Source organism: Dama dama, chromosome 13 (genome assembly GCF_033118175.1).
Source record: "Dama dama isolate Ldn47 chromosome 13, ASM3311817v1, whole genome shotgun sequence".
In the NCBI taxonomy this organism is placed as follows: Eukaryota; Metazoa; Chordata; class Mammalia; order Artiodactyla; family Cervidae; genus Dama; species Dama dama.
In genome coordinates this window covers 19,555,598-19,581,684 of record NC_083693.1, presented here as the reverse complement: position 1 = coordinate 19,581,684, position 26,087 = coordinate 19,555,598, and the positions used below count along the sequence as shown (strand labels likewise).

Genomic DNA, 26,087 nt, shown 5'->3' with positions numbered 1-26,087 from the left:
GGACCTTCTCTTATTCAAAGCTGTCTCTCCAACACTTAAAACAGTTCCTGCCCAGAATAGGTGCTTAAAAATATCTGTGCAATAAATGACACTGAAAATCACAGAGCACTTTTTCCAGTGCCTACTATGTGTCCAAAGCAGTATGAGACTGTTTGCCTCAGCCCCAGTCCGAGGGGGCGTAAAATTTAATCAATATTACACATCTAAATAGAAAGTATATGAAGAAGACAGGATTTTAATAATGGCGGAGAAAGGACCTGGAAGAATTAAAGCTCAATTTGAAATGCCTGTACACTGTACCACTTAATGCAAGAACAAGGGCCATCTTGTGATATTAAAAGGTAACAAATTTAAAATGAATAAAAGGAAACACTTTTTTAAAACAGCATATAATCTACCTGTGGAATTCACTGCCGCAGGATATTATTGAGGCAAATAGTCTAGCAAGATTCAAGAAAGGATTAGACATTTATATGAATAGGAATAATATTGGCAGTTACACTAACTAGGTTAAAAAGTTACAAGGCATGTCCGTCCTGGGCTCCAGGGCATAACTGCTCACCAGCTGGGGTGAGGAAGGAATTTCCCCTTGTGATAGAGCATTGCATAATTGGCCAGATGCACAATGGCTGGTATTTTTGCAGTCTTCTGTAACAGGGGTAGAGACCACTGCCCAGGGGAAGTTTCTGCAGAAGTCAGACCAATGACCTCTTACCATGGTTATTTCTGTATTTTTGTTATACAGTCCTGAATAGAAGGTAGAGAAAACACATAAATTTGGAGGGGATTTGTACCTGAAAAATTTTCAACTTCAGAAAACAGAAAAGGTAAAAATAACTTTCTTCTTTTTGATGATGAAACTATCTCAGAAAATGAAATCATACTCTAGCTGTAATCCTATTAGTGGCATAGCCAACAGCTCTAGGAGGCTACCTGTGCAATTCCAAACCTCAGCAGGAGTCCTGGGAAAATGGCATCATCCATCCATCTTTCACAGCCATCTAACACTACGCCTTCTGCGTGTGCACTTAACACATATGTGTTTAATGAAAGTGCATTTTTGCAGACGTGGGAGGAAAGCTGTTCATAACGCAGTCCACTCATATTGTGAAGCTTTTCTCTTTGTTAGAGAATCAGTTACACTGCCAGGCACTTCCTTTAATTCTTATAATGCATGCATGCGAGTGCTCTAAGTCGCTCCAGTAGTGTCCAACTCTTTGCAGCCCTACAGATTTGCCTGCCATGGGTTTCTCCAGGCAAGAACCTTGGAGTGGGTTGCCATGACCTCCTCCAGGATCTTCCCAACCCAGAAGTCGAACTCGTGTCTCTGACATCTTCTGCAATGGCAAGCGGGTTCTTTACCACTAGTGCCATTTGGGAATCCCCTTAAAATCCATATTCTCCGTTTTTTCTTCATCCTAACATGGAAAACCAAAAAGGCAGTTGTCAGCCATGCATTGGAATACAAGTCTCCTTAATAACATGTGATCACATTAAAGAAAACATCAAAACTAAATTATTCATTATACTAACTTACTTTACAAATCTTAGCTATGCAGGTGTAGACAAGACTCTGAAGAAACGGTATCAGTGTTTGAATGATTTAAGAAAGAATACCTCCCATATTGCGGGACAAAGAACATTCTGCAAGCCAAAACGTAAAGGGTAATTTTAATTTAAATCCTCAAACCAGAAATGAACCCAAAAGGTTTCAAAGATCTCTAAATAAGAGTAGATAGATATACAATAAAATGTATATATGGCAATACAATGGGATCTTGTTACTCACGGATTCCTCATCTGTGTGTTCACTCAATCAAAATTTGATCCACAGTTAGATGAATCTGTGGATTTGGTACCCACTGCGATGGAAGGCTAATTGTACTACATCATCTTACATACGGGGTTTGAGCATCTGCAGATTTTGGTATCCTCAGAAATCCAGGAAACTATCCCAGATGGAGACGGAGAAACAACTATATTAGTGGTTTTTTTCTGGAGAGAGAGAATCAGAGATGGACTGTAGTTATCATTAGTGTTTTCAAATATGTTCTCACACAAGGACCCACCCTACAAGAAAATTCTCAAGTCACTTTGGACACAATCTTTTCCATCTGTGTACAAAAGTTGCTCTCATAAGATTTGCTTCCTTACATTCAATCATTAATACTTAGATTTTCTTAGTAGAAAATCAGACAGATGAGATCTAATTCCCACCCAGAGGAAAACCTTAAACATTTAAGGGTTGTTTTAGACAGCTATCTGTCATTTTATTTAGTGCAGGATGAGTCTTTTCAAGTTTGGCTGTTTTCTCCTGGTTCAGGTTTTCCTACTTACTTTTTCATGTGATTACCATTAAGAATAGGGCTTGTCAGATTTTTGTTTATTGCTGTTGGGTTGTTTTTGATTTGAGGTGTTTTTTCCTCTATTTTTGGTGGCTCATGTTTGTTTTTTACCTGAAATTAATCGCATAGCACAAGGAATTATATGTTGTGGAAGGTCTGCTGTCAACTAGGATGGGGTTCAAATTTCACCCTAGAATGTTACTTCAGATAAACCAATTTCTATGACTCTCTTTCCTCATCTGCAAATTGGAGCTATAATATATTTGGCTTAATCTGATGAACAGATAAAGGAGACATGACTATAAAGCATTTGCCACATTGCCTATCATATATTAAGCAGACAATAAATTTCATCTACTTTATAACTGTGGATATTTTGCCTACCTATTTGTAATCATTAAGAATGCATATCCTATTTCAATATTATTATATCAGCTGCATAACAGTAAATATAAAGAAAATATTTTATACTTCCATTTCCCATATTGGTAGGTTTATATTAGGTTCTAACTATTGTAAGCAATACTTTGATGAACATCTTCAAGCATTATTTTTTTGGTACTGAGAACAGACTCCCAGAAGTAAAATTATCTAGTCAAGGGCTATTTAAAAAGCCAGTGGCTCTTGACACATATGATCAATTGAGTTTCCAAATGGGGTTTTGCAAATATACCCCCATCTCAGCCATATAGAAGTGTCAGTTTCACAACTCTTTGGTGAACAATGGGAATTACTATTTATCAGTAACAAAAATGAAAAAAAAAAAAATAATAATGAAAAGACTCTGTACAAGCAAGCTCTAGTGTTTCCAGATCTCGGAAAATAAATATTCTGTGAATGGTACAAATTTCCATTGCTTCAACAGCAGCGAGTTTCCTTCCAAGTGTTTTCTCAAAGTGTTGCATATAACCTCTCAGGAACTTTTCAGCCCACAGTCACACACCTTGTAGTTTTTAGGCTGAGCAAAGTCACATAGGGGAAGGCGCAGTTTCCTGATTTTCCTGCCAGCTGTCCAGTGGTCCCATGAAAACCAGCGATTCAGCTGTCGCCACTAGCAGGAAGGCACTACACGCAGGACCATTCCCAGAGGAAATGAGACCTGGTGAGACTCATATGTAAATATTTTCTTGCAAGGTGGCATACTGGACAGTGGCACAGCCCCCATCTGACCACAAAACCTGGAAGGTGTAATCCAAGGAGGCATATCACCTGAGCCTTGAAAGGGATAATCTGAGGAGGAACAGTTGGTTTGTGCAGCTTTGCTAGAGACTACATAATAGCTGGGTTTGTGGGAAGAGAGGCAAGAAAAGAAAGAGACTACTTTGGCCTTTGGTGGCGAGTTACTGCATGTGAGAGCTGAGGGACTGACAACGTCGAAATGGAACTTTTCTAACTCAAGGGGACCAAATAGAGACTTCTTCTTCCCTTTCCACATCAGTGCCCTGCTGACACCCTGTTTCTCTTTAAACAAATCTTGAGGAGCCCCAAGTTTCACTTGAAATCTGTGTGGGCATTGTTCTAACAAGAAAACATCTGACCTCCCTGCTCATCCACACCAAACTCTTCAACAAGAAATCTCTTTTAAGACGCTATCACTTAGGAGGTTAGTTCAGCAGCATCTCCTGGCTCACTCACAATGCAACATTCACAGAAAAACTACAAATCAGAGTTGGGCTCTTTTGACGTTTATAGATGGTGTAACATTATTTGTTAAATTCCAGAATCTGGTGTGGGTAAACAGCTAAAAGGATTAGTGATTCCAAAGGTGGGATCACTGGCATGGACGCCGGCACACCTGAGTATGAAGTGCACCCAAACGCAAGCAACATGGTAGAAGGGATAAAGACTCAGCCTCCCATCAATACTACCTGTGTGATCCTTCTCAAGCAATGAACCTCTCTGAGCCTTTGTTTCTACTCTGTTAAATGGAGACAGCAACACCGGCCTTGCAGAGTTATATCAGGAAAGTGTCAGCTCCCACTTTAGGGGAGATCTTTATGTCCACGGGCTCCCCTGGTGGCTCAGAGGGTAAAGCGTCTGCCTGCAGTGCCGGAGACCTGGGTTTGATCCCTGGGTCGGGAAGATCCCCTGGAGAAGGAAATGGCAACTTACCCCAATACTCTTGCCTGGAAAATTCCACGGACAGTGGAGCCTGGTAGGCTACAGTCCATGGGATCACAAAGAGTCACACATGACTGAGCAACTTCGCTTTATGTCCATACACACGTGTGTCCACATGCATATGTGAGTACATGTGTATGTGCACTTGAGTTTTTGAAAATCAATTACTCCTCTCCCTCTTTACAGCTCACAAGGCGAGTTTTGAAAAGTCAATCAAGAAAGGAAGGAGAGAAACATATTTTCCTCTCCAAGAAAAATCAATTACATGTCAAATATGAACTGTTCCTGGGAGTAAATTTTTTTAATGGGTTAAAGGCTTGGCCATTACAGACCTCCAATATGTAATTTCTAAGAAAGGACCAGGTAATATTTTTTTTAATTAAGTGGAAGATAAAATGCTCAAACCAGTGGATCCATTCGGAAACCACTTTTTTAGCCATTTTCCAGAGCTTCCCAATTGCATCATGCCTTTTAAGAGGCCTGACTTAATAGCACTTTACTTTAAACCTTCATTTGTGAAAAGCATTGATTTATGATAGGGCTGATTAAAGTAATGGTATCTTGAGCAATAATGATTTCAATTATTGGACTTTCACCAATGGGCATTATTCTGACTTACTCTCCATTCTTTCCCCATTTTGATTCACTATAACAGAACAGATGTAATTTTGAAAAGTTCCCACACAAACGTAATATCAAAAGGAAAGGCATAGACAGATGGACTGCTGTGCGCTTTTTGATGATGTGAGGATGTTGCATTTTAATATGCTTTGACAAACTAGAGCCCCAGTGGACTCCTATCCGATACCATGAGGATTATCCAGAACTCCAAGACCACTCTAATGCCCCTGGAGCACAGAGAAGTCATAGCAATGAACGTAGGAAAGACCAACCCTCCAAGCCTAGTACCTAGAAGCGCGCCTTCTCTTTTCATGGACCTCAAGAAAACAGTTAAGCCCACACTCAGATCTTTAACTCCATTTGAAACTAGCATTGATGCAAAGCAGACCAAAAATTCCCTCCTGATCCGAGAGCCTGTCCCGTGGACCAGGCTGGTAAATAGAAAAGTGAAATTGGCCTGGAGTCATATGCTAGGGAATGGTGGCAACTTGGAAGGAACCCTGAGTAATGGGGGCAGCTGCTCCCGCGCCTCAGCTAAGTGTCACCACGTGCAGCTGTGGCCCAAAGCCTGCCACGTCTCAGGTGTCACAAGAGTCCAGAAACCCACACTGCTGTGTGAAGCTGAAGTTTCTCCCTTTCTGAAGGTTAGGCAAGCACTGGCCAAACAACCTAGAGGCCAACTCTGCTCGGATTCCTAGTGGGTCACAAGTGGTCAATACATCTAGTTACTGGGGGGGAAATATGCCACACCTTTTTAATTTTAACACAGTGTTTTTATTCCACTATTTCATAAACATTTAACAGGAATATATTATGTGCGAAGAACTACATGCTGGGTGAAAGTGAAAGTCGCTCAGTCCGACTCTTTGACACCCCATGCACTGTACAGTCGATGGAATTCTCCAGGCCAGAATACTGGAGGGGGTAGCCTATCCCTTCTCCAGGGGATCTTCCCAACCCAGGGATCGAGCGTAGGTCTCCCACATTGCAGGTGGATTCTTTACCAGCTGAGATACAAGGGAAGCCTGGGTAGGAACCAAAAAGAGAACAGGACCTTTTATCTGCCATCAAGGAACTGACAGTCTGGCATTTATATACAGGAACTACGGCGGGCTTCCCTGGTGGCTCGGCTGGTAAAGAATTCACCTGCAATACAGGAAACCCTGGTCAGATTCCTGGGTCAGGAAGATCCCCTGGAGAAGGGATAGGCTCCCCACTCCAGTATCCTTGGGCTTCCCTGGTGCTCAGCTGGTAAAGAATCTGCCTGCAATGCAGGAAACCTGAGCTCAATCCTTGGGTTGGGAAGATCCCCTGGAGAAGGGAAAGGCTACCCACTCCAGTCTTCTGACCTGGAGAATTCCATTGAGTATACAGTCGCAAAGAGTCAGACACCACTGAGCAACTTTCACTTTCACTTTTCATGGAGGATTTAGGGTTTAAAGTTTTGAGAAGAAATAACCTAACATTGGGCTCAATCTATCACATTCCTTTTTTGTATTTAGCTCCCTTGTTATCTTTTAATTAAGTTAGTTTGTCCCTACGTTCTGCTTTGAAGCTCTCTTTGAATTTGAGGACTACTGCCAGGATTTCTAAAGTCCATGTTGAGTGTCTTCCCATTAAAACCCCAACAATGATTGGAAGGGAATATTCCAATTGTACCTTGACAGTTCATCTCCATCAAATTAACTTTACAGATTTCTTAGTTTGGTGCAGTTAACTGGACGCTTGCATGATTTGAATCTAGCTAGTCAATTGCTGCTATAGTTTTTTATGAGAGCTGACCAGCAAATGCTTTATGTATTAATCCCTCTAGAAAATCACCTCAATAACTTTTTTAACTTTTGGTGGGGAGAGGGGGGAATTATAGAAATCCCAAGACACAAATGAAAGCATTTGGGTCCAACCACTAGAATTTTTTCAGTTTCACATTTGAAAAATGATGTGCTTAATTGCTTTACAGAAGAAAATCAGATCAAAGTTAAGATTCTTCTTTTTAAACTTTGTAATTATTTTTCAGACTCCTACTTGAAATGCCTTAAAGTACTTCCATTGAAATGTATATGGATTTTCCCCTCTTTCTTTTGAATTTGCTTTGACTTTGCTGGGTTGCCTAAAGTCCTCAAACATCACCATCACCTGCATGATACAGAGACAGACAAAACCGGTGGGGCGTGGTGCTAAGAGCCAGCACTGTACTGATTTAAAAACAGTATTTGATACATTCTGCAGCTCAAAAACAGGCAATTACGGGAGGTGTCATTTCCTTGTTTGTTTAGAATTCCCAGTCAACCCTTTGCCTACAGATCCCCTTTCCATCCTCTCTTCCTCAGCCTGTCCTCTAGCGATGTACAGCTTCTCAGGGAGCACTGAATCACGGGTAGCATGCTCTGCCGGCTGTGGGTACCAGATGCTGGGGCACATCTAACCCTTTGCACTTGTTTAACACAACAGGCAATTCTTACAAGGTCACTGACTCTCTTAGTTGAAGCTTCTTTGCTGACTCATCTCCAAACACGTTATGTGACAGATGAAGGAGAAGAGACTGAGAGAAAGGAGCTGACTTCCCCTGGTCACACGGTTAGCACTTAGACTTCCTTAGAGTGTTCCCCTCTGCAACTCACAGTCATAGTACTGTAGGAACCATGTCTCAAATAGAAATTTACTTTGGCCTCACAATAAAAACTAACGTACGATAAAAGTGTGGATGGGCTCCGTTTTGTGCCAAGAGCTTGCCCATCAAAGACAGAGACTCAGCAATGAATGGGAAGCAGTCTAATACTGATCCAATCGCCTGTTGATAATCCATCCTCCCTGAGTTGATGCCCAGTCAGATCACTGACTGGACGTTGCCTAGAGTGTAAGTGGAGGAACCTTAGAACTTTCTTCCCAACTTTTGTTTTACAGAGGAGGAAATCGAGGCCCCTTAAAAACTGTAAAAGCTAATTCCACCCCAGAGGCAGATCCAGAACCAACGATGCTGATCACTGACCTGTGTTCACTTCCATGCCTCCACCTAATTCCGACTGCAGCCTAACACGGGAGCCCAGCCTGTCACGTGGATTACCCATATCTCCTCTGTCATCCTTCAGGTAAGTTAGTTTGTCCCTGCACTCCACTTTAAAGCTTGTGTTTTAATTTGAGAACTAGTCCCATGAATACTAAAGTTCATGTAAGGTACACTCCATTAAAATCCCCAACAATCAGACAGTAGTCCTGGGATCCAGAGTTTAGCATGCAGTGACCGGCACAGTAAACACATGGGCCCCAAGGGACAGAGATTGGAGGAGTCTCAGGAAAGAGGAGCAGAGAATGAATAGAATCTCCATTCCCAGGTCTTGGGTCCCACCAAGCACTGGGCTAAAACATGGAAACTGACAAGTACACAGAACACTATATACCCAGAGCTCTGACTTTTTCAAGACAAAGGCAGAGAAGTGGAATCATAGAGACAGAGACACTGAGGTTAGTGTCTGTACCTTTACCAAACTAGTGGGTTTTTAAGGCTTCCTATAGATATATTTAAAATAGTAGCTGCAGTTTATATATCTTTTCAACGACCTTGTAAATCAACAGTATTCAGTAACCTTAGCTGAAACTATAAATGGCTACTGGACCCATTAAAGAAGAAGTAAGTTAGATCTTCTATTTTTTTAAATGTGGTCTTCCAGGAAGCTGCCTCTGGACATAAGTACAGAAAATTAACACAATAAGTAAAGCATTATAGAACAGCTATTAACTGATTACACTAATAAAAACCAAATGGGGGCCTTAATGCTGCTCCTCTGGGAGAGAGGGACAGATAAAATAAACAACAGGAAAAGAATATGGAGTAAAGGAAATTGATTTTAAACAAAAATAATACAGAAACCTCCCACCACGTTAAAAAAAAAAAAATCAGATCTCTAGCTTCACTTAGGGAAAGATAGAAGAAAGTTTTCACTCTGCCTTGGCAAGGCTTAAGTTTGATACTCATAAGCATGTTCTCTAGGCTAACAAATTGGAAAAGCGAAGGTGTGCTGACAAGGAAGTCCTTAAATGCCAGGCACATGGCCACAAGGGCTATCTACTGTATTATCAAAACGAGGAGCCCTTCTGGTCCCCCTTAGTGGAAGAGGAAATCTAAACATTTGGAGCCCCAGGTTCATCGAGGTGGGATGAAAGCGTGATTCCGGTGATATTTGGCATTCATGGCAAAGACCACGCCAGACAGCAGAGAAGAAACGCGTAACAGTGTCTGTCTCCTTGGGAGGTGGTGGTGGGCAGGCAGGGCTTAAGGATGGCACTCCCAGGTAAGCACTGACTGTTTGCTAAATCCTAAAGTCCTTGAGTGGACTTGGGGTTAACTATGTAGAAATTTATAGCAAAGAAGGGTATCTTCTTCCCATTTTGTTACCTATAATGTGGCCCAAATCCTCCACTTCAAACCTAGCCAGAAGCCAACAGTTTGTCTCAGTAACTGCCCACTAGTTGCCAAGCGTCCTCCAAAACGCCTTATACATGTTGTCTCTCATTCCCGTATTCGCTTGCAAGGCAGTTGATGGCCCAAAATTAGAGTTGAAGAAATGAAGTCTCAGGTGATTCAGAGACCAGCTCCATTCCCACCTTACAGGGACTCACCCTTAGTGCTCCCCATACGTAACCCCAGGCAAGATCCGGAACTATCACTCTTCCTCCTTTCCTCACTCTTATTTTTACACATTGTTCTAACCAGTGGAACCCAAGGAGCCAAGCCTTTTTGCATGGCATATGCAAAATCCAGGTTATTTTTACTCTTCACTGGCAAAAAGTCAGCAAATTCAAATGAAATGATAATTTCTATGTAAGAAAATAGTTTAGCATTTTCTTTAAATGCAAACTTAAAAAAAAAAAAAAAAAAAACCTTACACAAGACCGTAACTTCTAAGTTGGCAGAAAATAGCCTGGCAGTTTCATGGGAGGCGCTAAGTAAAACAACAGTGGTTTAGATGTATTGGTCTGAGAATTGAAGATGAACTTTTCCACAGTGAAATGTGGGTGTTTAGACTAGGTAGGTAAGTGATGAGATTGTCTATATAGAGATAAAACACTTGTGTATTAAGACTTGTGTAAAACTTTTTCGGTACTGAGCAGAGAGGGCTGGGAGATATAGAGTGAGACCAGTGGACAGAAGCTTCAGGAAGGGAGATCGAAACTTGAAGCCTTGAACACATTCTAAAAGCCAGAGCCCTTCCAAAATACGTTATATTCAGGCCATCATACATGGTAGTAAAATACTGTAGGCATTCTGAATAAAGAATAATTTAAATACTGTGGAAGTTGACTCTTTTGTAAAAAGATTGGGAAAATGAAGGAATTATATAATTTGAAGGAAAGGGACAAAATTATTATCTGCAGATGATAATAGTTACTTAGATGGCTCAGAAGAATCCATTGGCAAATTCTTTTGAATAAGAAACCAGTAAAGTAGGAAAATACAAAATAAAAATGCATAAGTAAGTCATTTTCCTCAGAAAACAGTTACAGGATTTAGCAGAGAAATTGTATTCACAATAGCAGTGAAAAAATTTGACACCATGCACATTGAAAAATACATGAAGAAACTACAACTTTAACAATAGTTCACATGAAAAAAAAAATGAGAAGGCATACTTTACTTCTAAATGAGAAAACTCAGTATTAAAGACTTCAAATCCTCACACACTGATGTATCAGTTGTCTCCTCTTACATTTTGAACTTGATGAGTTCTTATGGGATAACAAACAGGGAGGCATAACCCAGAAAACTAATTGTAAAGAGGAAGAAAAAAAAAAAAACTTGCATCACTGGATATGAAAGCATATCCTTAAATAGTGATTAAAAAAAAAAAGGAGGGTTTTGGCAAAAGAAGTGATGAAGACAGAAAGATAATGAATACGATTCTAAAATACAGAAATAGGTCCAATAAATAGCAATGTTTAGATCAGTGAGGAAATAGATTCTTATCATACAGACCAAATATATGAAAGATTTAAGTATTTTTTTTTCTTTTAAATAACAATAGCCACAAAAAATACTAGTAGAAAATACAGGTTAATATTTCTCTGACCCTGAGATGTGCAAGGCCTATTTAAGCACAAAAGCAAAGGAAGAAAGACTAAATGAAAATAGGTATGTATTTAAATTGATAAACATATACATTAAAAATCCACTAACAATTTAAAAAATCGAGTGACAGAATGGAGAAATGTTTGCAATGGGCAAGAGTGTAAGGGTTAATAAATGCACTATGCAAAGAACTTTTACATCTTAACATGTAAAGATCTAACCCCATTAAAAAATTAAATACAACTTTTCCAATTTTAAATACATAGAAATTAAAACAACAGGCAAATAACATGCACACAAAACAAGACAGCCAATAAACACGAAGTTAGCATCACAAATAATCAAGGAAATATGGATCACAGTAGGTTCAAAGTTTCTTATCTCAGTTTGTGAAGCATTAATGATCGTTTGTGAGTTCTGGATTCTCTTTCACGGCAGGTGGGAATATAAACTGGCATAAATACTTCAGAGGGCAACTCTGCAAATTATAGCCCCCCCAAAAAGGTTTTGACCAAGGAGTCTCACTCACAGTTATTTCTAGAGTGAACAGAGATGCACACAAATATTGTAAAATGCAAAAATTTACAATGTTCCATGAATATCTAACTAGAGGTCAAATGAATTTACCATCAAATAAGGAATTATGATGCCAACAGAAAAATCGTGTTTTATAATAGTTTTAATAACCCTCTCAAAGATCTCTTAGGACTAGTCAGATAGGAAAACCAGATTCCAAAATAGTGGATGGCACCAGGGCCTCAATTGTACTTTTTCAGCATACGAATATATGCATACAAGAAAGCAGAGGAAAAAGATGAGAAAATGTGTATTCACATACTGACAATGATTATACACAAGCGGCAGGACTAGAAGAATTTTTATTGACTTCTTCTTGCTTTTCTGTAATTTTCAAATGCTCTGCGATGAACGTGTATCTATTTTATTTTTATTTTTTTAATTGGCCACACTGCTCTGCTTGTGGGATCTCAGTTGCCCAGTCAGGGATCCACCCAGGGCCCCTGCAGTAGGAGCGCGGATTTCTAACCACTGGCCCGCCAGGGAATTCCAGGACGTGTGCTATTTTTTGCATTCAAGAAAAACATGGTTTCCTGTGTGTGTTTTAAATCCTAGCTGGCTGGAAGCGTGGAGGTGTGAGGTAGGCTGCCCAGAGAGGATGCTGCAGGAGAAGAAAGGGAACCTCTCAACCCCGTGAGTCCACGCCCTTACCTTATCCTGGCTTTTTTGGCTCTTGTCGAGAGTTTGCAGCTTCCAACACCATTTCACACACTCCTCCTGTGAGTGACGGAGCAGAGTGTCCCAACAATACTTTAATGCATTCTGTGTCAGGGGCCCGTGGGTCAGCAAGGTTATTAATAAGCATCGCCTCTTGTTCTAATTTGGGTCCCTTCTCTCCTCCTGCCCTGCTTTTCCTTTCACTTCTCTCTCTGTCTGACCTTTTTCCCCTTCTCCCTGATCTCAAGGATTCGGCCTTCATTTTAGCTTGACTTCTGGCACTCTTTCCCATAACGCGTCTCTGATGTGTTTGTTGGTCTAGCAAAGTTTTCACAGGGAATTTTATTTTTGAGGAAATGCTTCATGTCCTAAATCCATTCGTCGCAGGCTGATGTGATGCTTTGACCTGACCTGCCTGAGACGGACGGCAGGGATCAGTCAGAGGGAGGCAAATGTGCATGAACGGGGGACAGACCTTGTTTTTTAAAAAGAATTTCTGTTAAACAAAATTTACTAACCACAAAGTTTAGCCAGATTGAAGAGGCCACTATTACAATGAAGGGAGGAAGGCAGAAGGCAGCTTAATTTTATTATTATTTTTCTATTCTCTTTGATGAGACAAAGAGAATTTAAAGAATTTATCATGTATATTTGGATGTGTGTATATCCATCTTATTTTCCATTTACAGCCTGATTTACGACCTCAGCTTATACTTAGAGTAAAGCTTGCTGTATTTCTGCTGATTTTCTTACACAAATAGAACTGGTTGCATGGTCACCACCACTACCAAATTTTTACATACGAGCTCTTCAAATCCCCTGAACGTGGTGCAAATTCAATTTTTCTTTTCACTTTCAACACTTCTAACTACAAAACTTCAAACCAGAGATTATTGAAAAAAGTTGGTTTCGTGTGCTCTCTCCAAACTTATTAAACTTCAGTTGTTACTTTCTTCTAATAAACATGATATTGCATCTCCCATCAGAGCCTTCAGAGAGTTAAATGTGCCAATGGGAGTTACTTAACAAAGGTAGAGCAATATTTTTATATCGGAAAACATAAAAAGAAATGTATGATTTTTTTCCTGAATTACTCATACTTTTTGAATTTAACCTAGCGCCCTTCTTCCTATTCAAGAATGCATTCTTATAAAAATCTGACCAAGACCACCTTTTTTAGAGTGAATGGAAGTCTTTTGGAGTGATGTAATTTTTTAACACATGATTAACATGATTAATTCTACTCTGAACTAGGGTCCTCATATTGAAAAAAACAAAAAGAAAAAAAAAATGAAGAAATGACAAGGAAACTAAATTTGTCTAGGAGAAAGATAGTTTTCTATACCTAAACTTGTTATCATGAAACATACTAGTTGTGCTGCATTAATGGAATTGCACCTGAGTTTGTTCTTTCCCAAACTAAGACAATCTATGTGAACTTTGAATGAATTATGCATTCAGCTTCTTAGTATGGTCACCTCTCAGCAGTGCACATTAACAGTTCAGGGATCCTAAACTCAGCTCAAATCACCACTGGAAGGAGCCACTAATCAGACCTAAGTAAATGTCTAATTTGTTTCCTTACCCTTTAGTTTTTTATTTTCCTTTTGAATAGATTATTCTTATCTGTTCTGTAACAACTATCAAAGGATGAGGATAGCTTTAAATGTGCTCTATTACATATGTGACCATTTATCATTCGTGGGGTAATATTTATTTTCTTGAAATGCATTATTTTTCTTAATAGACCTGGGTTTGCATGAGCAGTAACTTCTTAGACTGTCTTGGGGAAGAAGAGAGGAAAAAGAAATAGGAGGAGGAGGCTTTTCTTGAGTACCTGTGTGCTGTGTGCTAAGCTGTTTCGGTCGTGTCCGACTCTTTGTGACCCCACGAACTGTAGCCCGCCAGGCTCCTCTGTCCATGGGGATTCTCCAGGCAAGAGTACTGGAGTGGGTTGCCATGCTCTCCTCCAGGGGATCTTCCCGACTCAGGGATCGAACCCACGTCTCCTATGTCTCCAGCATTGGCAGGCAGGTTCCTTATGACTAGCACCACTTGGGAAGCCCAGACAGTATGACTGTGTACCACACAGTATGACACATGGATTCATCCATTTGATGGAGCTTCATGCTGTTTCACACATCTTTTCTGGTACTCTCTACACAGGTGAGAAAACCGGGGCTTACGGATGCTAAGGGATACGTCCAAGACACACAATTAGTGTGATGCGAAGCATGGACTGGCACCCGGGCCCTGCTAGCCAAACTTTCTGTGATTATGAATAGACTTCATTGTCTGCAGTGGCAAGGGCTCAGAATGCAGATTAAACCCTGGAGTTTACTGTAGGCTGGCCTTGTGGTCAATGACCCTCATCACTTACCAGGTATGATTTGGGGTTGTCTGAAAAGCCAAGACAGACCTCTCAGAGAATTACATTAGATAACATGGCAAGAACATTATGAAAGGGCCAAAAAGAAATGCTATACTATATACCACAAGGCCCACGACACCTGTGTGTGACTCAAAATAGACCGGCAGCTTTCAAGAGCGGGCCATCTTTGTGACCTTGTGGTATGTGTTTTAAATATTCTCTATTTAAAGAGGGTCATTTGTTCCAAGATGTTCCTTGAAATTTTGATAAATGTTCCGAGAATCATCTATGGGGAATTTTTCCCTCACATAATCAGGTTGGATGCAAAGCACAGTTTTATGCCCTGTAGCAGGCCATTTTTTATTTTATTTTATTTTTTTTATGCCCTCTCTGTTTCGGCTGCTTCCAAGTTCCAGGCTGGAATCGGCAGGTTGCGGGATGAGGGTGGTGTGGCGGGTGTCAGGCTCCAGTGCTTCGTGCTCTCGGGATGAGATTCCCTATGAAAACTGGCAGCTTTTTTTGTTCTTCCTCAGCCTTTTTAACACACAGCCTGGTCTCTCTGTTTGGCTGCGCCCGCTGCGGCGGTGACCGTACTGAGCTAAATTTATGCCGCTGACAAGTCCCATTGAAGTTCGTCGGTAGCACAGAGTCAGTGGGAGTTGTGTGTATCTAAGCGCGGGCAGCCCTTGGCCCGCTGAGTGTAATAGCATCTCTGCCTTGGGAGATTATGGGTATGATATGCGCGATGCGTAATGGATAGGGCAGTCTGTGTACAAATTCCCAATGACTCGCTACACCCCTTTAGGATGGTGGCTGTCAAAAGTGTTAGCACTTTACACACACAACCACCCCGGATCCTATTACCAGTGGCCCCTGCTCTCGCAGACCGGCTCCTCCTCCAGGTTATTGCTGCGGGGATACCTATTGAACACGTACAAAGGCGAAAACACTGGTGAATTTGCTTCTTTGAGCTCCACTGTATTAATGGAGAAGGAGGAAAATACCGAACGGGTTTGAATTAGCCTGGACAGAAGTTCAAAGAGAACTCCCTGTAAAAGGTATCTTTGAACGATTTAAATTTGCAACCCGAGGAGAACTTGGTTTAACACCCGGAAACTGAAAGGGGGAGGAGGGCGGGAGGAGGGGCGGGCATTATGTTGCTATGCACTTAAATCAAGACCTACCCTGAGGTTAGCACTTCATTGTGGATGTTAATGGAAAGGTACGCAGTATGCGGAAACTTCCACTGTGGCTGTGGATGCCGTTTCAATCGTTTAAATTGTTTAGCATGTCTTTTGGAATGAGTTTCCCTATGGCTGGGTAATCTACAAAAGTTTAAACACAAAGATCTGAGTGAGGAGCATTAGGATTCTTGGGTTAATAGACTTTACATGCTAAAAACAGTGTCCCCTCTCCCACTGGTGCACGCAAAACTTAACAGTACCCTTGCCCTTTTTCTGAGTTGAGAGTAAACTTCAGTGTCTGATTTTTCTGGTCTTCTGAGCTAAAGCTAAAGCTTCCGAGACATGACAGATTAGAATCAGTAAAGACTCTGGTGACAATGATGATCGTTCCTAGAAAAATTAGGAACAAAATAACCAGTCCGATGATGGCCCGAGGTTGAACAGTGTACAATTTCATGAGATGGTGGGATGGCATCACGGACTCAATGCACATGAGTTTGAGCAAGCTCCAGGAGTTGGTGATGGACAGGGAAGCCTGGTGTGCTGCAGTCTATGGGGTTGCAAAGAGTCAGACATGACTGAACTGAATGGAACTGAAAATCTGTTAGCTTTGGAAACCATAGCGTTGCTTATATTATCTGTCTGCATCTAGTGTCCAGAACACTATGGAAACTCACTCGTCCATATACCCAATTTATTTAGCCCTAAGTATATTCTAGGCACAGTACTAGTCTCTGGAGATACAGATATCAATGAGAAACTGTCCCTGTCTTTAGGAACTTTGTCTTGATTTATTTTCATTGTAAATAAAATAAATAAACAGTGTATGCTATGTACCTGAAAAAGCACCTAGTCCAAGTGCTTTACATATATTAACTCATTTAATCATCAAAACAATCATATATTATTATCTGCCCATTTTACAGATGAGGAAACTGAGGCACAGTCAAATCAACATGCCCAAGGCCACGCTCCTGGTATATCAGCAGACCCAGGATTTAAATCCTGGCAAATCTAGTTTGCAGAGGTCCCACTGTTAACCACTGCTTATGAGCTAGTCGAAGAGATAAACTTTCTAACTATTTTCAACATAATTACCAGTGACATCAAAGAACCTAGAAACCCCAGAAACACTGGCTTCTGTAATATGCAGATCAATGATTGAACAAAACTGTGAGAGACATGCTAATGCAATTTGTAAAGGAACAAAAGATGAGAGGGACAGACTTTAAAAGCCACCAAAAAGCCAAAACAAAATGCAATTTAATGGGGATAAACATGAGACATTCTTAAATGCAATAAATCCCTCCTTACACGCTCCTTGATGATTGAGATCTGACTCCACAGTATGGGATTCCTCCCTGACCAGGGTTCTGATTAAAGTCACTTGGCATGGTACACAGAACTGGACACAGACTTCTGAATATTTTGTTTCTGGATGCTTCTTAAGAGACTCAGAAACTAAGGCCAACTCAGGAAGACAAAACTCTGAGTCCATATCATATGGGAAACTGGGGAATTTAGCCAAGGGGATGGGAGAAGAATGAAAGTTACCTTGAAGGGTTTGAAAATCTGCCATATGCTATAGGGATGAGGTTCAGCTGTACTGCTTCTGAGGACAGACTCCAACTCTGTAGAAAGACGCTCCAGGGACACGGTTTTTGTTCCCATTTGTGTGTGTTCAGTCATGTCCAACTCTCTGCAACCCCGTGGACCCTTTGTGACCTCATGGACTGTAGCCCGCCAGGCTCCTTTGTCCACAGAATTTTCCTGGCAAGAATACTGGAGTAGGTTGCCATTTCCTGCCCCAGGGGATCTTCCCGACCCAGGGATCGAACCCATATCTCTTGCATCTCCTGTGTTGGGAGACAGATTCTTCCCACTGCACCAACTGGGAAGCCCTTTGGTTCCCATAGAAGGAACAAAACTTTCTAAAGACGAAGCCCCCAGTAGTGGCAGCCTCAGAAAAAGGACCACCATCTGTCTAGGTGGTCAGTCAGGATTAACTGGCAGGCTTCACCCAGATCTTCACATATTTATGTGACCTGACTTGAGTTTACAAGTCCTAAAATTCTGTGTCTGCCTGCCCATCTGCCCATTTCCAGATGTCTGTCTTTAGTGGGAAGTTGGACCAGTGTTCTCCAAGCTTCCTTTCAAGGGAACTGTTCCGTGACTTCTTGATTCCATTATGGAGCCTTCATTTAAGGCTTCCATGGCATTTTAAAAACCAGTTATCCCTGTTTCATAGATGAAGAAATATCAGAGGGCTGAGTAACCAACAGAATTAGAGGCTGATAACATCTCCCCCTCACACCTAGATTCCTGTTCACATTTGAAGAACTACTCCTACACAACCAACCTTAGCATTGTTACAGAGTAACTTGGTCCTAACCTTATTCTAGAAAATTGGCCTAGTCCCCAGTGGCCACTATATCATTTGGCTGAGCGCTTACTATCATTTCTAAGTTAATTTGTGAGTTAATTGTAGATGTCAGGAAGCTCTGACACTGCAGAAAACGGTAAATTATTGAGATAGACCAGCCAGGGTCAGAAGAATCCAAAATGAATACAGTTGATTGTTGATCGGTTTTTATAAAAGATACACATATATATGCTGACATCCAAGGGGACTGAAATGTCCTCAAATATCAGTTGCCTCTGAAGAGAGTCCTCCAGGAAGTGGACACTGGATTCTTGGGTACAAATGTTTTCCAAAACAAAACAAAAAAGTTTTCCAATCCTAAGATTTCCATAATACTTCACAATCAAAACCCAATCACATTTTAACCTAAACAACTATCCAACCTGTAGAACTTCAAAAAGCGAGTCCACTGCCTGCAATGTGTCCAGCTTGATGGTCTAAATGTGATATTGAAAGTGGTTAAATTATAAACCTCTGCACACGTGCATTTCAGCTATTGGTAAAATAATGACTCGTCTTTTCCACAGGTCTGTGCTTCAGGAATAGATGCCTCTCATTTCTTCTTCTTGTCTGACCTCTGTGGTTCCTTTCCCCCCCGGCAAGGTCAAGCCCTTAACATCAGGATTACGTTAAAAGAAAGACGAGAATTTTCCCCAAACTTCTGGAATCATCAGGATTACATGCAATGGGGGCTGGCCTCCTTAGTGAAGGGAGAAAAGGAAATCTCAGTCCCAAATGCTTCCAACTCCTTTCAGCCTCCACGTTTTGGCCAACTAAGGCCTCTTTTTTGCCCACATGAGCTGTGTCTATGCGTTCTCGTGGTCATAATGCCACCAACTCCCATTTGTTAATGATTAATCTATGGCATACTGGAAAACAGTGTTAAAGTGGAATGCAATGGTAGTGAAGCAAAAGATGTCAGAGAGCCTTTAGTTTTAACTTCCTTTGCAAAAATAATTTTTGAGGAGTAGCAAACCGAAAAACCACATCCTGACACAGCATGCTCAGTCAATTAGACCCTTCCCTGAGTGAGAAAATGCATGCTCTCCTCGCAGAGGATCTATGTTAAACGTCTTACCTGGAAGACAACATTCAGTTTCCCACTCATTGACATTTTAAGGCAAGTAACAACAGGGCTTTTCTAGCTGATTCTCTCTACCCTCAGACACACAGGTCAAAAGAGACAGCAACGTTAGGCTGAAATTTCTATAATTTACAATCTCCAGCTTGTGGGCCAGAGCCAAATGGCTCTTGGCTACGAAGTGTAAACAGAGCATTGTTGCCTCTTAATCTGAGTAATTGGTCCCAAATGTTGTTGCCACTTTTCAGATCAGATGCTTTACATACTTTTTAAAGAACCTGGAACTTTTCTCCTTTGGCAGGGAAAAGTTTGGAGCGTAACTCAGCCTTTTCATCAGCACTAAGACTCCTATAAACAGCCAGGTGATTTCATTTGGGGGCCTGTAAACACAGGAGGCCTGCGGTCCGCTTGGAGCGCTCCAGTCCACGTTCGAATGTTCGTCCACCTATCGTTTGCTCCCCCCATCCAAGCCAACTTCGGAGGGTTTACTTAACACACACAGCTTCTGTGAGAGCTGAGCAGACAGGCCAGCTCTTAGAGGATGTCTGCCAGAAACCGGGCTATGTCCCATTCCGGCAGAGTATGTTCTTATCAGTGTGTGCCCCGGGAGTGATGCCCCGCAGTGAATTTGGCCTAAAACCAATTGTTCTGTGACATCATCTTCTGGGAGAAGTCCTGGGGATGCTGTGTGAGAGAAGACAGTGTGTGATGTTCTGGGAAGAGACAAAGCTTGGGATACTGTGGGGGGACCACAGGGCAGGACCCTGGGCAGGTAACACAACCTCCCGGGGCCTCGGTTTTCATGTCTGCAAAATGGGGCTAATAATGTAAACCTGACAAACTGACCATGAGGATTAAATGGGAAAGTGAATATAAAGGTTATGGGGCAGGCTACATATGACTGGGCTTCCTGGTGGCTCAGACGGTAAAGAATCTGCCTAAAATGAGGGAGACTTGGGTTCAACCCCTGGGTTGGGAAGGTCCCCTGGAGATGGGAACGGCTACCCACTCCAGCATTCTGACCTGGAGAATTCCATGGAAAAAGGAGCCTGGTGGGCTACAGCCCATGGGATCACAAAGAGTCAGACCCAACTGAGAGACTTTCACTCCCTACATGTGATTGTGATGTCAAGCACTTTTTAAAATCCATATATATGGTTTTAAAAATCCTTTATGTTCTAATAGTATATATAATAGTAATAGTGTGTATATATATTACCATAGTAATATATAACAGTATTTATATATATATATATATATATATATATATATATATATATATATATATATACACACACACACCTACCTTTCTGCTTCAGGCTTCCCCAGTAGCTCAGGGGTAAAAATCTGCCTGCCAAGCAGAAGACACGGGTTTGATCCCTGGGTCAGGAAGATCCCCTGAAGGAGGAAATGGCAACCCACTCCAGTATTCTTGCCTGGACAATTCCATGGACAGAGGAGCCTGGAGGGCTACAGTCCACGGGGTTGTAAAGAATTGCACACAAATTAGTGGCTAAACAGCAACATCGTTCTGCTTCAACCTACACAAGGCAGGGAATACATTTTTGTTTTCCTGTGAAACTTCCGGCTTGGGCTTTAGTATTCCAAAAAATATATATAGCTTTCATTACTGGTCTTTCAAGAACATGACAAAATCTAACTAACTGAGTTCCCTTAATTTGTTTTCTCTCAGACCTTCCTCTTCACCTATTTCTAATCTCCCTGGTGACATTTGTAGGCCTTGGTTTTTCTTCTAAATATCTCTAGAGTGCTACTGAGTTCTAGATTAACTCTTGCTTTTCCAAGTTTTCCTTTTTTAGTTCTTCTGATCTTCTCTCCCCAGTCATCCTCTCACCCTGTCATTTTGTCATTTTTTTTCCTTTGAATTCCACCCCATTTATCTCCATCTCTGTGGCATTCAAGTATTCTACATATGTAGCATTCCAAGTAGAAAGCTCAGCAAAGACTTCAGGGAGATTTGAGCCTTCAACTCCCTCCCTACTTCTGGGATAAGGAGATTAGACAAGAATGAGCTTTCTCTACCTTGGTTTCTGCCATTACATTTACTACTGTTTTCAGCAGTTAAAAATGGGAAAACACTTCTGCCACGTATGACTGTAGCAGTTTGTTTTGCAAACAACATGGCAATTACAATTTTTCCAGGGAGGCAAGAAAGCACTGTACTTAGGGACAGAGAGTCCAGAACCCAACACGCTGGGGTTCAAATCCCTTTTAGGAGCAGTGTAACCTTGGGCAAGTTACGTAATTTCCCCGTGCCTAGTCTTCCTTATCTGCAAAATGGAGATAATAGTGTTTGTCTGGTACTGTTGTGGTCAGCTGAGTTAACACATGCAAAGTACTTAAAATGGTGCCTGGTTATAGTAAGCACTCAAGAAATGTAAGTTACTGATATTTCATTTAGATTTTCCTTTTTTAAAAAAATCATATATGTATTTAACTGTTGATTCCCCTCTGGTCTCTCATATGTGGTCATATCTCCACATGTACCACTGAGAATGAGCTTCGCATACTGTTCTCCCCTACCTCAGAACCTTACAGGAAATATGAAATAAAATAAGACAAAACAGTAATTCCAGAAACATCTAGTTCTCTTTCTCAGCCCATCATCTATTCATCATTAGCTAAAGTGGGATGAAAGTTTTATTATGAACACAAAATACATCTATAGTTTACCCCAAAGTGAGTGAATCTGGGTTAGCTTTAGGAAAACCTGGTTTGAATTTTAGGTGAACCTCCTTTCTACTCTCAAATGCCAAAAGAGGATTTATAGTTTCAGGTGGATACCAAATGAAATTTGGTAGGTTCATCTGAGTTTTACTTTGGGTTTGTCATTTGAATGAACTCAAATTTCATGCAGCCTTAATCCTTATATTTATGGTTTTCCTGCCATTTTCACCTCAGTTGATAAAAAACATTTTTAAAATAAAAATTGAGACATGCTGTTCAATATTTAAGCAAATTGCAATATTTTAGAGCATATGAATTTCCTTGTCTCAATAATAAATAACTGTGAGAAAAATATAGTTTTGGTAATATATGCTTTAATGAGTCATGCTATTTTTGCAAATATTCTCCTTTATTTCATACTGTGTTCATTAGCCATGAAATTCCAAGTTGACCAGATAATAATTAACAAAATTATCTATTTCTGTCAACATTTAAAGATCTGCACTTGCATCAGTTTTTAATCCCTGGCTCACCTAAACCATGACTTTAAAATCAAATTTGTATAATATAAGCTTTCTCCATTTTTACATATCTTCTCCCCAGAAGTCAGAAGCCCAGACTTTAGCTAATTTCCTCAAATTATATGCTAGATGTTTGGGGGGATTTAAGGATAGACCTTTTATGTCAAAATGATAGGTTCACAGTTTGTGATTGATGATCCTAGGCACATAAATGATATATACCCATTAAATAAAGGGGCCTTGGGATGAGAAGATTAAGCAAGAGTGAGCTTAGAGAATTTCCAAATCCTACGTTTTCAGAGATATGGGTAACATGCTTCCAGTTTCTGTTTTAAGGCAAAATGATCTTAAATAACTTACATATTGAGACTAATATATCAATGAGCTCTATAAAGATCGCCTCAAAGTGCATTTTTCACTCCAATAGTTAAGTAGAAGCTTTGCAATTGCCTTACTTGGAATACCTACTTTTCAATGGAACTAAACAAAGTCACTTTGGGATTAAAAAAAAAAAAAATTCCCTAAAGAACTGTGCATTAGATAAAATTTCCTCTAAGTGCTGCTGATATCTTTTCATAAATTAATCACATTTTATATTATGTAAAAAAAAACAAACCTGTAAATACATACACAGAAAGTCATGGTTTTTTTCTTCCTCTGATCTGTAGTCGCCAAATGACGGGTCATAAAAATAAAGTTTACAACATCTTTCAGTATCCCAAAGAACCCCAGTAAAGATTATTTTGGCTAGAAAAGAAAGCAATTTTGATATTCAAAAATTTAGCCTTCCTTAGTCAATCCCCAAGAGGGAAAAAAATCAGCTAATCTTAGAAAGATGATAAATTTAAGTGAATCTGTAATCCAAGTTAGTGCTCAATCGTGTTTTGAAATATGATCAAACAGTAAAGACTGGGAAACGACAAAGAAAGTTTCAAAAATAACTCCGAATAGAAACATCGAGCATCTCTTTAAGAGGCTTTTGGTTTCTAAATTAGAGGATGAATACCATCTAACTGGAAAATAGCAGCAAGTTTGTGCTGGCATGCCCACTTCATGGTAACAAGAAGAAAAGGAAAAAAAAAAAAAATCCACTTAACATATTTTATTACCGGATCATTTAAAACAGCACGAAACATCAGATTTTTGTCGCTCAAGTATTCCAGGTATCACCCTAGACAGCAAGTCAGCTAAATATGGACCCATCTATACCCAAGCTGGAACACTCACACAACAAACGGCATGCACGCACGCTGGCACACGCATGCGCACACACAAATCTACACACCCGAAACCTGCTCGGGTTTCGCTCTGGGTCCTTGATAACTCTGGCATATTGTAAGCGCTGGAAAGAATTTTAATCTACATGGACTGAAAATAGGAGCCTTTTAAAATATGCTGCATACAATTTGTGATGGTCATCTCTAAAATGCTCCTCCATTATCCTTTTCCATTTGGAATGAATGAGGCTAATTAATTTCAGGCCATACTTGATGAGGTCAGCACCATACGAGGGGTGCGTGCTAGACATTGCTAATCTCTTTCAGCTGAGAGTGATGAATTAAAGATGAAGCATGCCTTTGCAGGCCTAATTTAGAATGTATATCAAAAAACCTACAGCCAATAATACTATACCCTACAACAAAGGAAAACTTGTTCACTCGGGTTCCCTGAGTTGTGTTGATTTTAAAGACATTTTCAGTTCTCTTTGGAATTCCATCTGTGGATGGGTAAACCATATCAAGAAAATCAAGCCATCTCTCACACATAGCGCCCTGTGGACAAAAAGTGGGATTAAAGGAGACAAAAAAAGAAAACAAAAACAAAATACAACAATCAGGGTTTGATCCCTTGTATATTAAAATTCTACCTACGCATTAGACTTTTCTTTTCCCCAGAGCTATCAGACTGACAAAATTCCCAAATTAGCAATACCTATATGCAAGCAATGACCACCCAGCTCTGCTGGGACATTTCAAAGCAACACGCTAAATGAGGCAGCCTGTTGTTTTTAAAGCAGATATCTTAATGAGGCTTATTAAGTTTTTCCATGTCTCTGTTTTGAAAGCTCATAGAGATTGACCAGGTAGATAATGTGATACCTTTTATTAAGCCAAGAAAGAGATTGTAATACAGATGCCTCCAGGCCAAAATGTTCTTATGAAAGTGAATGCAAAGCCAACTTCCGAGTTGTAAAAAGGGAGATACTTGCTGATCTAAACTCTAAAGAGAAGGAATTAGTCATAATTTCTCAAAGGTAACTACTCCAAGTCCCTAAGGGTGGCAAGAAAGGTGGCTCAGCCCAGAGACTAAAGAATACACCTTGCAAAAAGTATTTCAACATACTGTACCTAGCAGGAGACATCCAGACATTATTCTAATGGGTCGGCGTTTCCAACTGGTGGCCACAAGAACTCCTGACTCTGTATCCCAGTAGCCTTCATTAGAAAAAAGCTGCTTCGAATTAGGTCCAATCTACATGCTGAATCAATCTTTCATCCCTTTGATTGCTTCTGAAAATATTTATATTTCTTAATAATGCACATTTTGTCTTGCAACTTCTGATTAAACCCAGACGGGTTTTCCCAAATAGCCAATGTATGTGGAAGGGTGATTTGGGACAGGAAAAGGAAGATAAAAAACACAGGTTTTCCCCATTGGGGAACCATTAGAGAATATAAATCTAGCAATTTTGGTTATGTAAGCATCAGAGGAGGGCTGTAATAAATACAGATTGGGATATTATAGTGACCTAATGGAGATTATAGAATATTTTTATTATTGTGTGATTCTTCATTGCAGCTTCAACTCTTTGGCTGGCTAGCTTAATAGATTTTATGGAAAATTACTGTGGTGGAGATCTAGGAAGATTTCATGTTACAACCAGTACTAACCCACACAAATTATCATATCGAAATAGAACGGAGAAATAGTTGTAATAAGGACATGACCAGATCATCTAAAGTATGATTTGTTTTGTTTTGTTTTGTTTTGTTTATGAATAGGAACATAGTGTTTGGAAGATATAGGAGGAGGGTGGATTTCTGGTTTAGGAACCAAGAGACAAGGAGTCAAATTTCAACCCTGTCACCAATCAGCTAAGAGAACTTACAGAAGTCACCCAGCTTCTCCAGACCTAAGGTTTTTCTTCTTGGTTTTATCTGAGAAATAAGGGAGGTAAAGTTTTCCTTGTAAGTTTTAAATTCTAAGGTTTTGTAAAGAACTGTCCTTGTCTTAGGGCTTCCCAGGTGGCGCAGTGGTAACAAATCCACCTGCAGGAGATGTGGGTTTGATCCCTGGGTGGAGAAGATCCCTTGGAGAAGGAAATGGTAACCCACTCCTGTACTCTTGCCTGGGGAATCCCAAGGACAGAGGAATCTGGCGGGCTACAGTCCATGGAGTTGCAAAAGAGTCCAACACAACTGAGCAACTAAACAAC

At 40.5% G+C, this 26,087-nt stretch overlaps 1 long non-coding RNA gene across 2 annotated transcripts in view; it reads right to left on the bottom strand.

Moving 5' to 3' along the window:
• Positions 1–219: 219 nt before the first annotated feature.
• LOC133067745 (uncharacterized) overlaps positions 220–26,087 on the bottom strand; it is a 40,385-nt gene continuing 14,517 nt past the window's right edge. For both annotated transcript variants that reach the window (XR_009695389.1, XR_009695388.1), the window contains exons 2-3: positions 1,790–1,995; positions 220–1,418 (exon numbers count right to left, since the gene is read on the bottom strand). This is a non-coding gene — a long non-coding RNA (uncharacterized LOC133067745). The remainder of the gene's footprint in view (positions 1,419–1,789; positions 1,996–26,087) is intronic.